This window comes from Felis catus, chromosome B4, assembly GCF_018350175.1.
Source record: "Felis catus isolate Fca126 chromosome B4, F.catus_Fca126_mat1.0, whole genome shotgun sequence".
Lineage (NCBI taxonomy): Eukaryota > Metazoa > Chordata > Mammalia > Carnivora > Felidae > Felis > Felis catus.
The window spans coordinates 134,416,904-134,427,964 of record NC_058374.1 but is presented as its reverse complement, the minus strand read 5'-3'; the positions used below and the strand labels follow the sequence as shown (position 1 = coordinate 134,427,964).

The 11,061-nt window shown below is 46.2% G+C and overlaps 1 long non-coding RNA gene across 5 annotated transcripts in view; it reads left to right on the top strand.

Annotated features, from left to right (window-relative positions):
- The first annotated feature begins 1,805 nt into the window (after window positions 1-1,805).
- LOC105260771 overlaps window positions 1,806-11,061 on the top strand; it is an 80,611-nt gene continuing 71,355 nt past the window's right edge. Inside the window, exons 1-4 of one of the 5 annotated variants that reach the window (XR_006601144.1) lie at window positions 1,806-2,071; window positions 2,248-2,413; window positions 2,526-2,582; window positions 3,118-3,157. This is a non-coding gene — a long non-coding RNA (uncharacterized LOC105260771). Of the gene's footprint in view, window positions 2,072-2,178; window positions 2,414-2,525; window positions 2,583-3,117; window positions 3,158-11,061 lie in introns of those variants that run through there. The other 4 variants (XR_006601146.1, XR_006601145.1, XR_006601147.1 and 1 more) reach the window with 4 other exon arrangements.

Here is an 11,061-nt window from a genome sequence, read left to right as displayed (position 1 = left end):
TTTGCCACAGAGCTCCTGGGCCTGGGTCTCATGTTGTATGTACGGCAGGTACCCTTTCTGGTTGGTCTGAATCATGCCTTCGGGGACACCTGGGTGGCTCAGTTGGTTAGGTGTCCAGCTTCAGCCCAGGTCATGATCTCACATTTCGTGGGGTTAAGCCCCTCGTTGGGCTCTGAGCTGACAGCACAGAGCCTGGAGCCTGCTTCGGATTCTGTGTCTCCCTCTCTCTGCCCCTCCCTTGCTCACGCTCTGTCTCTGTCTCTTTCTCTCTCGCTCTCAAAAAATCAATAAACATTAAGAAAAATCTGAATCATGCCTTTACACATGGACCTCCTACACCCCTCGCTTTTCAGGGTCTCCCTTTTGTGAGTCCCTGCTCCTCTCTCTGGGGGTCATTGATCTCTTGTTTGCTACTGGATCATTCTCAGTAGCAACAGGAATGTGCTCTTGTGTCACCCAAACTACACAAATAAATCCCTGGAACCCACCTTCTCACATCCCTTTTCTTGTGCTAGTCCACCCCAATCTTTTGGAAGACTTGTCTGCACACACTACCTCTACTTCTGCTTCTCCTTCTTCACCTTCCCCACACTCCACCAAAAATGATTTTGTTAAGTTCACACACAGCTTCTCTGGTGTATAGCCACACCTTTCTTCCCTCAGCAGCATTTGACATAAGTGATCATTCCATCCTTCCTGAAATGCTGTCCTTTCTTGGGTTCCCTTTGGTCTTCCTCCTGCCTCTCTGGCCAGCCTTCTCTCCTTTCTAGGGCTTTTCTCCTCTACCCGAACCCTAAATATTGGCGTTCTCCAGGGCCCTGTCCTGGGCCTGCATTTTTCTCTTTACTTCTCACCATGAGTGACGTCTTTTATTTTTAGTGCTCTAAATATCATTTATATGCCCCAAATTCACATCTCCAGCCCATGTGTTTGTCATCTGAGCTCCAGACTCCTATACCCATCTTTATAGATGACAAGTGGAAATTGCATCATAAACCACAGAACAGAACACTTTATTCCCTTACCGCATACCTATTTCTCTTCTAGTTTTCCCCATCTCAGTACACAGCTCTACTAAGCACTCAAGAACTTTGAACCCATCAGCAAATCCATCCCTCCTTTCAATCCATCAACAAATCCCATTAATTCTCCAAAACCTGCCTCAAATATTTCCATTTTGTTTCTATCCCTACTGGCACTGCTTAAATCCAGACCACCATCATCCCTCCCCTGGATGCCACTGGAGCCTCCTAGCTGGTCTCCTGTTTTACCCTAACCCATAAATTGGATCGATTAATTCCCCCGAATCACTGATTTGCAGGTTGGGTGCTCTTTTCTATACCAAATCCCCCACGTCTGCTGGGCTTCCCCCAATTATTTTACAAGACCTCTGGGAGAAGGGGCAAGGAGGGTGGCACACTTCCTGTCCTCATGGAGCTTCCATTCCAATGTGATCTAAAGGAAAGGAGCCTAACTCCTTCTGGTCGTGACCTCGGGCCCACAAGGTGCTAACAGCTTTGACGCTGCCGGGCCACCTGTGACTCTGGGCAGGCCTCAGTTTGCCTCCTCTGCAAAATGGGACGGCAACGGGCAGCTCCAGCCCCTGGCGCTCCACTGGTACGTTGTGGAGGTAAAAGCGGAGGGGTGAGGTGGTGGTCTCCCAGGCCCCGCCAATTCCAAGCCCGCAGAGGCGGGGCGGGGGCGGGGCCCGCGGCCACGTGGCTTGGGGCGCGCGCAGGTTCCGAGCGCCAACCGCCGGCAGCCCCGCCTGCCCCGCCCCTGCCCCCGGCGCGCGGCCGGCCCCTCCCCGGGGCTGGAAGGCTGAAGCCCTTTGGGGAGCGAGTCCGGCCGGAGCGCGAAGGAGCCGGGCGCGGGCTCGCCTGGGCACCGGGGCCCAGGCCGGGGGGGGGGTGGCGGTCAGTGCCGGCCGTGTAGGTGGGAGGCGCCGGGGGTGTAGCGGGCCACCAGGCCCTGGAGAACCACTGAGCTGGGGGCCGGCAGAGCTGGGATACCGCCCCCGGGTTCCGCCGTGGGGGCGGGGGCGGCGAGACCCCTCCCCCTTTTGTCTTAGGTACTCGGAGGTGGGGGGCTGCGCCCGGCCAGAGCAATTAGCCCAGCGCCGGGCCTGGAGCCACTGGGACTTGCAGTGTCCCGGCCTTGATTGCAATCACTGTGCGGGGGGTGGGGGGAGGGGAAACAGAAAGGGAGTGATAACTGGGCTGACGGAGGATAACTGCCATTATTAAGCACCCCGGGCTGGCCAGGAGCAGTCACCGCCTCTTCCTTCCCGAGGGGGCAGCCGAGGCACACGGGATACAAGCATGTGTCCTGGAATTGTGGAAGAGGCAGAGCTGGGATACGAACCTGGGACATGTGGCTCCTGGCCCGCACTGCGCCAGGATGAGGAAAACATGTATGTGAAACAGGATTTGAAAACCTGGAAGGGTTTGATGAGTGGCAATAACCGGGCGAGCTCAGCCCTAATCGCCCGTGGGAAGACTTTTATCTTTTTTTTTTCTTAATAGGCTACACTTTCCTCCACCGTAAAAATGGCTGGACTTAGGAAAACTAATGACTAATATGTAAGTAGTGCTTTGCAACGCATAAAAAAGCACTTTCAATTACGTTGTCGTAGGTAATGCCTCACAATTAACTCCCCTAGTAAGCTTTTTTATTAGCCTCCTTGGAAGATGAAGACATTGTGTCCTAGAGAGTTTTGTTAGATCAGGGAGCAGTGATAGAGCATTATATTGAATAAGTCAAAGGTTTTTCAGGATAACTGCCTTGGATGAGCATAAAACTCAAGAACTCGAACATCCTGGGACCTCATCATCTGCTAGTTTAAAATACTTTTGCTGAATCTGCATGCCCTTCCCGACTGTCAACAAACTGTACCCACGCAACCCAAACTGCTAGGACACAGCTATTATTTTTAATATTTCTTTCGGGTCTTGGCTGTGCTGCGATGAGTCCTTCAGGCAAAGTCACAACTGAGAGGGAGTCAGATGGGGAGTTGGTTGCATTCTGAATATTCCAACTGTTTTGGGTCTTCTAAGTAACAATTATTTTGAGGGCATTGGTGATAAATAATAATAATTTTGTCCTTCCTATTGACAGGTCCACCTCCTAGCAAATGTTTGGAATGAACATGAGAAATGTAAGTAGGGATTTTGAAGTATCAGTTAAAGGAACCTAAACTGTTTATTTAGGAAATACTGGCAGTTAATGTGGTGATAACCATTTCAGGATGTATAAAGTTAATTGGTAGACGCTTATCAAATGCCCATTTTTGAGGAGTATATTTCATAATACATGGGGAGAGGTCTACACAGGTGGCAGGCAGCCTGTCATCACAAACACGACAGACACCCCGAGAGATGCAGTTTTTTTCAGTCCCTATGGGTCTGTTAAAGGGAAGATGGGCACTCTGTTTCCTAATGTCTGTGATGGGTACCAGGTGTTTTCTGGGCTAAATGTTTTCATTTATCCTGTAACCACTTTTATCCTCACAACACACTTAAAAGGCAGGAGGAGTTCTTATCTTTTTTAGAAATGAGACTTAAGCTGAGGAAGGCTACGTAAACCAGCCTTCTGGGAGCCAGAACAACTTTTCACTAAACCACACTTTTCACGTTGTTGATCCGGGTTCAGAGACAACAAATATTTAACGAACATCTACTTACGCCAGGTGCTTTTGAGTATTTTACTGAATCCTCATGACAGGCAGTCGTGCCTTTTGCTCATTTCAGCCGATCACCTTAGCAATCTATTAGCAAGCATTCAAAGGAAATAGTCCACTCCCTCATGTAGGACAGGAGGTAAGCATGTGGAAGTCCACGGGAATGTTATGCCCCCCCCTTTCTAAATATGATGGGTGTTGTGGGGATACCAACAGCAGCAATTCCTTTAATATAGTCCTGACCCCTTCAAAAGGTTGGTGCAGAGCACAGAATGTGGGACTAGTATGACAAATTGAGTTGCAAGAGCATTTTTTCCCACTGGTGACAATTAAGTCTGAAAATGCCATTGGTTTCCTGTGATAGATGCACACATAGTGATTAATGGCACTAACCATTGATCCGACACTTGGACCAATTAGCTGTTACTTATAAAAAAACATCAGGTGGAAATTCTGACATGGCTATGAGCCAGGCTGCGGGAAGGGGGCTGAATAGGTGGGCAAGGCACAGTTCCGAGTCTGAAGGGCCTTGGGTGTTATTCTAAGACATTTGAGTTTTAATCTGTGGGCAGTGGGAGCCACTACAGTGTTTGAAAGGGAAGTGACAGGATGGGTATATACTTTAGGTGAAGTCCTATGGCAGAGTTGAGGATGGATTGGAGCAGGTGGAACTGGAAGCAGGGAGGTCAGGAAAAGAACTATTGCAGTTAGTTAATTGGAATGAACGCGGAGGTGTCCAGTAACTGATAAAAATGCTAACAGCTCTCATCCGTTGAGCTCTTCCTGTGTGGGGGGCTGTGTGTGCATTATCTTTGAGCTAAATCTCATTATCCCCATTTTACGGGGTAGGAGGCTATGCAGGTGACTTGTGTAAGGTCACACAGTGACTAAGTGATAGAGCCAGAGTTCAAATCCACGTCTGTCTGAATCTAAAGCCTTACGGCTGCAAATCTAAATCTATGTTGCAAACATAAACACCTGTGACTAGTATTAGGCAGACTATCCAGATCTTTGTACAGCGGAAATTGCCGTATAAAGTACCAGTCTGGTTGATTTGTATCTCAGACACATCCCAAATCTGCCCTCTTACCTCCTTACCCTACTACCCCGGATGAGTCACCATCATTTCCTGCCTGTGGTCCTACAGTAGATGCCTATTTTCCCAGTGTCTTCACTTGCCAACTGAAAACCTATTCTTCACCTAACAGCCTGAATGATCTCTTTAAAATATAAATCAGGGGCACCTGGCTGGCTCAATGGGTAGAGCATGAGACTGTTGACCTTGGGGTCCTGAGTTTGAGCCCCACGTCGGGCGTAGAGATTACTTACGAAAAATAAAAATGAAAATGCATAGAAGCTGCAAAAATAAAATATAAATCAAACTATGCCCTCCTCCTTCTTAAAACACGTGCCTGGTTCCTTCATCACTCTTAAAATCTGATTCCTTACCTTGAGTTATAGGGGCCTATATGGAACACGCCCGATCTTGTCTGATCTCAGAGGCTAAGCAGGGTCGGGTCTGGTTTGTACTGGGGCGCCTGGGTGGCTCAGTCAGTTAAGCGGCCGACTTCGGGTCAGGTCATGATCTCACAGTCCGTGAGTTCGAGCCCCACATCGGGCTCTGTGCTGACAGCTTAGAGACTGGAGCCTGCTTCAGATTCTGTGTCTCCCTCTCTCTCTGACCCTCCCTCATTCATGCTCTGTCTCTCTCTGTCTCAAAAATAAATAAACATTAAAAAAAAAAATTTTAAAGGCATCCGACTTCAGCTCAGGTCATGATTTTGTAGCTTGTGGGTTCCAGCCCCACAAGGGGCTCTGTGCTGACAGCTCAGAGCCTAGAACCTGCTTTGGATTCTGTGTCTCCCTCTCTCTCTGCGCCTCCCCCACTCGTGCTCTGTCTCCCTCTCAAAAATAAATAAAAAAACATTAAAATTAAAAAAAAAAACTTAAAGTTTCTTCATTGAACTTATCACAATATACTATTTAGTGTTTATTTATTTTCTACTTCCCTGAATTGTAATCGCTAAGACTTATCGAATGCTTACTCTTGTTAGCCACTATTCCAAGTGCTTTAATACGTATGTATGTATATATACATATGTATTTTATATACATACATATCTATTTTAGTATGTTTGTGTATATATGTATATATATATACACACACATACATATTAAAGTTTATTTATTTATTTTGAGAGAGTGCAAGCGGGGACGGGGCAGAGAGAGAATGCCGAGCAGGCTCTGCACAACTAACATAGGGCCCCATCTCGCAAACCAAGAGATCATGCATGACCTGAGCTGAAGTCAGATGCTTAACCAACTGAGCCACCCAGGTGCCCCTATTTTTTGTCTTAAAAAAAAATGTTTATTTATTTATTTTGAGAAAGAGAGGCAGAGAGAGTGCATCCACATGAGCAGGGGAGGGGCAAAGAGAGAAGGAGAGAGACTGTTCAGCAGGCTCCATGCTATCTGCACAGAGCCTGATGGCTCAATCTCACAAACTGTGAGATCATGATCTGAACCAAAATCAAGAGCTGGATGCTTAACTAACTGAGCCACCCAGGTGCCCCTTCTTGTCTTTTTTATGCTAGCTATTCTGACAGAGGTGTAAGGTGATCTCTCATTGTGGTTTTGATTTGCATTTCCCTATGATGAGTAGTATTGAGCATCTTTCCATTTGTCTGTTGGCCATCTGTATGTTTTCTTTGGAAAAATGTCTATTCCGGTCCTCTGCCCATTTTTTTTAATTTTAATTTTCTTAATCTGTAAATCCAACATGGGGTTCTAACTCACAACCCCCAGGTCAAGAGTTGGGCATGCTCTACCAACGGAGCTAGCCAGGCACCCCTGCCCAGTTTTTAAATGTTTGTTTGTTTGTTTGTTTGTTTGAAAGAGAGAGAGGGAGGGAGGGAGAGAGCAAGCCAGGGAGGGGCAGAGAGAGAAGGAAAGAGAAATCCCAAGCAAGCTTTACACTGTCAGCTCAGTGCCTGATAAGGGGCTTGAACTCACGAACTCTGAGATCATGACCTGAGTTAAAACCAAGTTAAAACCAAGTTAAAACCAAGAGCTGGACTGATCCACGCAGGCGTCCCTCCCCTGATCATTTTTAATTGGATTTTTGGGATTTTTGTTTTGTTTTAGCTTTGAGTTATATTCTTTATATATTTTGGGTATTAATCCCTTATGGGATATATCATTTTCAAATATCTTCTCCCATTCAGTAGGTTGCTTTTTCCTTTTGTTGATGGTTTCCCTCTCTGTGCAACAATAGCTTTTTATTTTGGTGTAATCCCAATAGTTTATTTTTGGTTTTGTTTCCCTTGCCTGAGGAGTCTTATCCAGAAAAATGTTGCTAGTGTCATTATCAAAGGAATTAACTGCTTCTGCTTTCTTCTAAGAGTTTTATGGTTTCAGGTCTCACATTTGGATCTCTAATTCATTTTGAGTTTATTTTTGTGTATTGTGTAAGAAAGTGGTTCAGTTTCATTCTTTTGCACGTAGATATCCAGTTTTCCCAGTACATTTGATGAAGAGATCATCTTTTGCCCATCGAATATCCTTGCCTCTTTTGTTGTAGATTAATTAAGCATATGTGTGGATTTTGTTCCAGGTTCTCTATTCCTTTTTTTTTTCTTAATTTAATTTACTTAATTTATTTTTAAATGTTTGTTTATTTTTGAGAGAGAATGAGCAGGGGAGGGGCAGAGAGAGAGGGGCACAGAGAGAGTCTGAAGTGGACTCTGTGCTGACAGCAGACAGCCCCATGCAGGGCTTGAACTCACGAGTCATGATGTCATGACCTGAGCCAAAGTTGGATGGTTAACTGACTGAGCCACCCAGGTGCCCCCCCCAAGATTTTAAGTAATCTCTATACCCAGTGTGGAGCTCAGACTCACAACCACAAGATCAAGAGTCGCATGCTCTATCTACCAAGCCGTCCAGGCGCCCCATGTGCTCATAACTCTTTACCGTTGATCTGTGTGTCCATTTTTTGTGTCCACACCGTACTGTTTTAATTACCACAGCTTTGTAGTATATCTTAAAATCTGGGGTTGTGATAGTGCCCAGCCTGCTCTTCTTTTTCAAGATTTGCTTGGCTATTCAGGATCTTTTGTGGTTCCAAACAAAATTTTAACTATGTGTTCTAGTTCTGGGGAAACCTGTACCCACACTCTTAATTAAGTGAGAGTAGACAACCTTATCTTTCCCACCTCTGTGTCCCAGCACCTTGGACATTGCACAGTGTTTTGCAGGCTCTTAATTACAATCGTGGAATGAAAGATTGTAGTCACAATAGAAATAGAACTACATTATTAACCAAAAGTTAGGAATTAGCCTTGATTCTGCTCTCTGCCACTCACAATTCCTTCTGCAAATTCTGCAAAGAAGCAGAACTTCTCACCTATAATATATATCTCCATATGTCCACTTGCTGCGTTCCCACTGCTACCACCCTTCTCCAGTTCTTGGTTGACTTTGTCCTAGATGTCACTACTACCTCCCAGTGGTTACCTAAATCACTGGCCTCAGGCACCTCTTCTGACTGCTTATTGGTATCTGCTGAAGCAAAGAATCAGGTGCACTATTAGGGCAGAAATATATTTTTTTAAGCTTGTTTATTTTGAGAGAGAGAGAGAACTGGCAGGGGAGGGGCAGAGAGAGAGAGAGGGAGAGAGAATCCCAAGCAGGATCCCGTGTTGTCAGTGCAGAGCCCAGCGTGGGGCTTCATCTTGCAAACCATGAGATCGTGACCTAAAGGGCAGAAATGTGTATTTCTGTTGAATGGAAATTTCCTGGCTGACCCTAGCATGTTAGTTTGCTGTAACAAAGTGCCACAGTCTGTGTGGCGTAAACAGCAGAAGTTTACTTTTTCTGGAGGCCGGAAGTCCCGGGCGTGCAGATGCCAGCTTCTCGCTGTGTCCTCCCCTGGTCGTTCATCTGTGTGCACGTGTTTGTGTCCTAATCTCTTCTTATAAGGATACCAGACATAGGGCCCACCTACATGACCTCATTTTACCTTGATTATATCTTTTTTTTTTTTTAATGTTTATTATTTTTTGAGAGAGAGAGAAAGAGCAGGAGAGGGGCAGAGAGAGAGGGAGAGAGAGAATCCGAAGCAGGTTCTGTGCTGTCAACTCAGAGCCCGACACGGGGCTTGAACTCACAAACTGTGAGATCATGACCTGAGCCAAAATCATATGCTCAACCAACTGAGTCACCCAGGTGCCCCTACCTTGATTGTATCTTGGCCCTGTCTCCAAATACAGTCACAGTCACAGATTTAAAGAGGTTGGGATGCAGTTGAGCCCATAACACAAGTGACATCTGTCTGGTGCTGCACAAAGCTGCCGGCTTGAGGTAGTTTCAGCAGGAGCTCACACTACATTCCTTTAGGTGCCATCCTGTGTCTGCAAAGCTGAGTTTGTTAGATGTTGTTGTGATAAAAAGTATTGTGCGTGATGTGGAACCAGAAATGATTCCTGATTCCGAGGTTTGAGGAGGTGTGCGGTGCTAAACAGGCATTCAGTTCTTGGGACAGAAATACTGAGTTTGTTTGGGCTTATCTGCTTAATGAACAGAACTGTTAGGTATTTCTGGAGACCTAGGGAGTCATGAAACAATTACTGAAACACTGGCTGCCCCATGAATTGTGAAAAGTTGGGAGCCTTTACTCCAAACAAGTCAGCAACACCAGGGGAAGATTTTAATTCTACAGATTACCCCACGTCCCACCTGAGACCCTATTGAAAAAAAAGTATCTGGGAGTTGAGCCCTGGGTCAGTTTCAGGATCCACTGGTCTAGCCTAACCCCTTCATTAAGTCCTAGAAAGGGAAATCTTTTGCCAGAGGTCATAGAGCAAGTTAGTGGCTGAGCTGGGACTAGAATCCAGATTCTAAAGGAATCCATCAGATTCTCTTCCTCTTCATCACCATTTCCCATACCCACACCTGCAGATGTTGTCATGACCATCTGCTGCTTAAAAACAGACATGGCTCAGGGGCGCCTGGGTGGCTTAGTCGGTTCAGTGTCCAACTTCCGCTCCGGTTGTGATCTCGCGGTTTGTGAGTTTGAGCCCCGCTTTGGGCTCTGTGCTGACAGCTCGGAGCCTGGAGCCTGCTTCAGATTCTGTGTCTCCCCCTCTCTCTGCCCCTCCCCTGTTCATGCTCTGCCTCTCTCTCTCTCTCAATAATAAATAAACTTTAAAAAACAAAACAAAACAAAACAGACATGGCCCTGACCTCAAAGACAGCAATTACACGGACAAACTCCATATTGAATACATCAGTTGCATTTAAAAAATTTATATCGTATAAGATCTGTATGAGGAAAACTGCGAAACTCATGAAAGATTTTAATATTTTTATTTTTATTTATTTATTTATTTTCAACATTTATTTATTTTTGGGACAGAGAGAGACAGAGCATGAACGGGGGAGGGGCAGAGAGAGAGGGAGACACAGAATCGGAAACAGGCTCTAGGCTCTGAGCCATCAGCCCAGAGCCTGACGCGGGGCTCGAACTCACAGACCGCGAGATCGTGACCTGGCTGAAGTCGGACGCTTAACCGACTGCGCCACCCAGGCGCCCCAAGATTTTAAAGATTAAGTAAAGGGAGAGATATTTCATGTTTATGGATGGAAAGACTCCATATTGTCAAGATGTCCGTTCTTTTCAACTTGATCTATAGATTCATTTTAATCTCAAGATCCCACAAGTTCTTTTGTGGATTCTAAAGTTTGTATGTAGAGGCAAAAAGAATAACTAAGCATTGAGAAAGAACAAAGTCAGGGGCGCCCAGGTGGCTCAGTTGGTTAAGCGTCCGAATTCAGTTCAGGTTGTGGTCTCGCGGTTCATGAGTTCGAGCCCTGCGTCGGGCTCTGTGCTGACAGCTCAGAGCCTGGAGCCAGCTTCCGATTCTGTGTCTCCCTCTCTCTGCCCGCCCCCCCCCCCAAATAAATAAACATGAAAAAGAAAGAAAAAGAAAAAGAGCAAAGTCTGAGCGATGCGGGCAGACCAGGTCCAAGGATCTAAAGGGGTTCCTACAGGACCAGCTGAGAGGATCCCTAGCTGCACGCAGCGTAGAGATCCAATGCAGGCCAGCAGGAGGTGAGAGGAGAGTTTACTGAAGGTGCAAAGAGAGTGCAGGTACAGAGTGTCTGGGAGACTGAGAGAGGAAAGGAGAGGGTCTCATCTTTGCTCAGGATCTGGGGTTTTGACTGAGGCTTATAGTCTGGTGTATGTGCCCTCTCAGGCATCAAGGAACCTGTTAAAACAAAGACCAAGGCTCAAGTGTTATTCCTTGGCGCCAGAGGGTTTTGGCATTGAGATGTCTAGCACCTGTGGTCTGGAATACGCATATGATGGTTCTGTTGGTCGT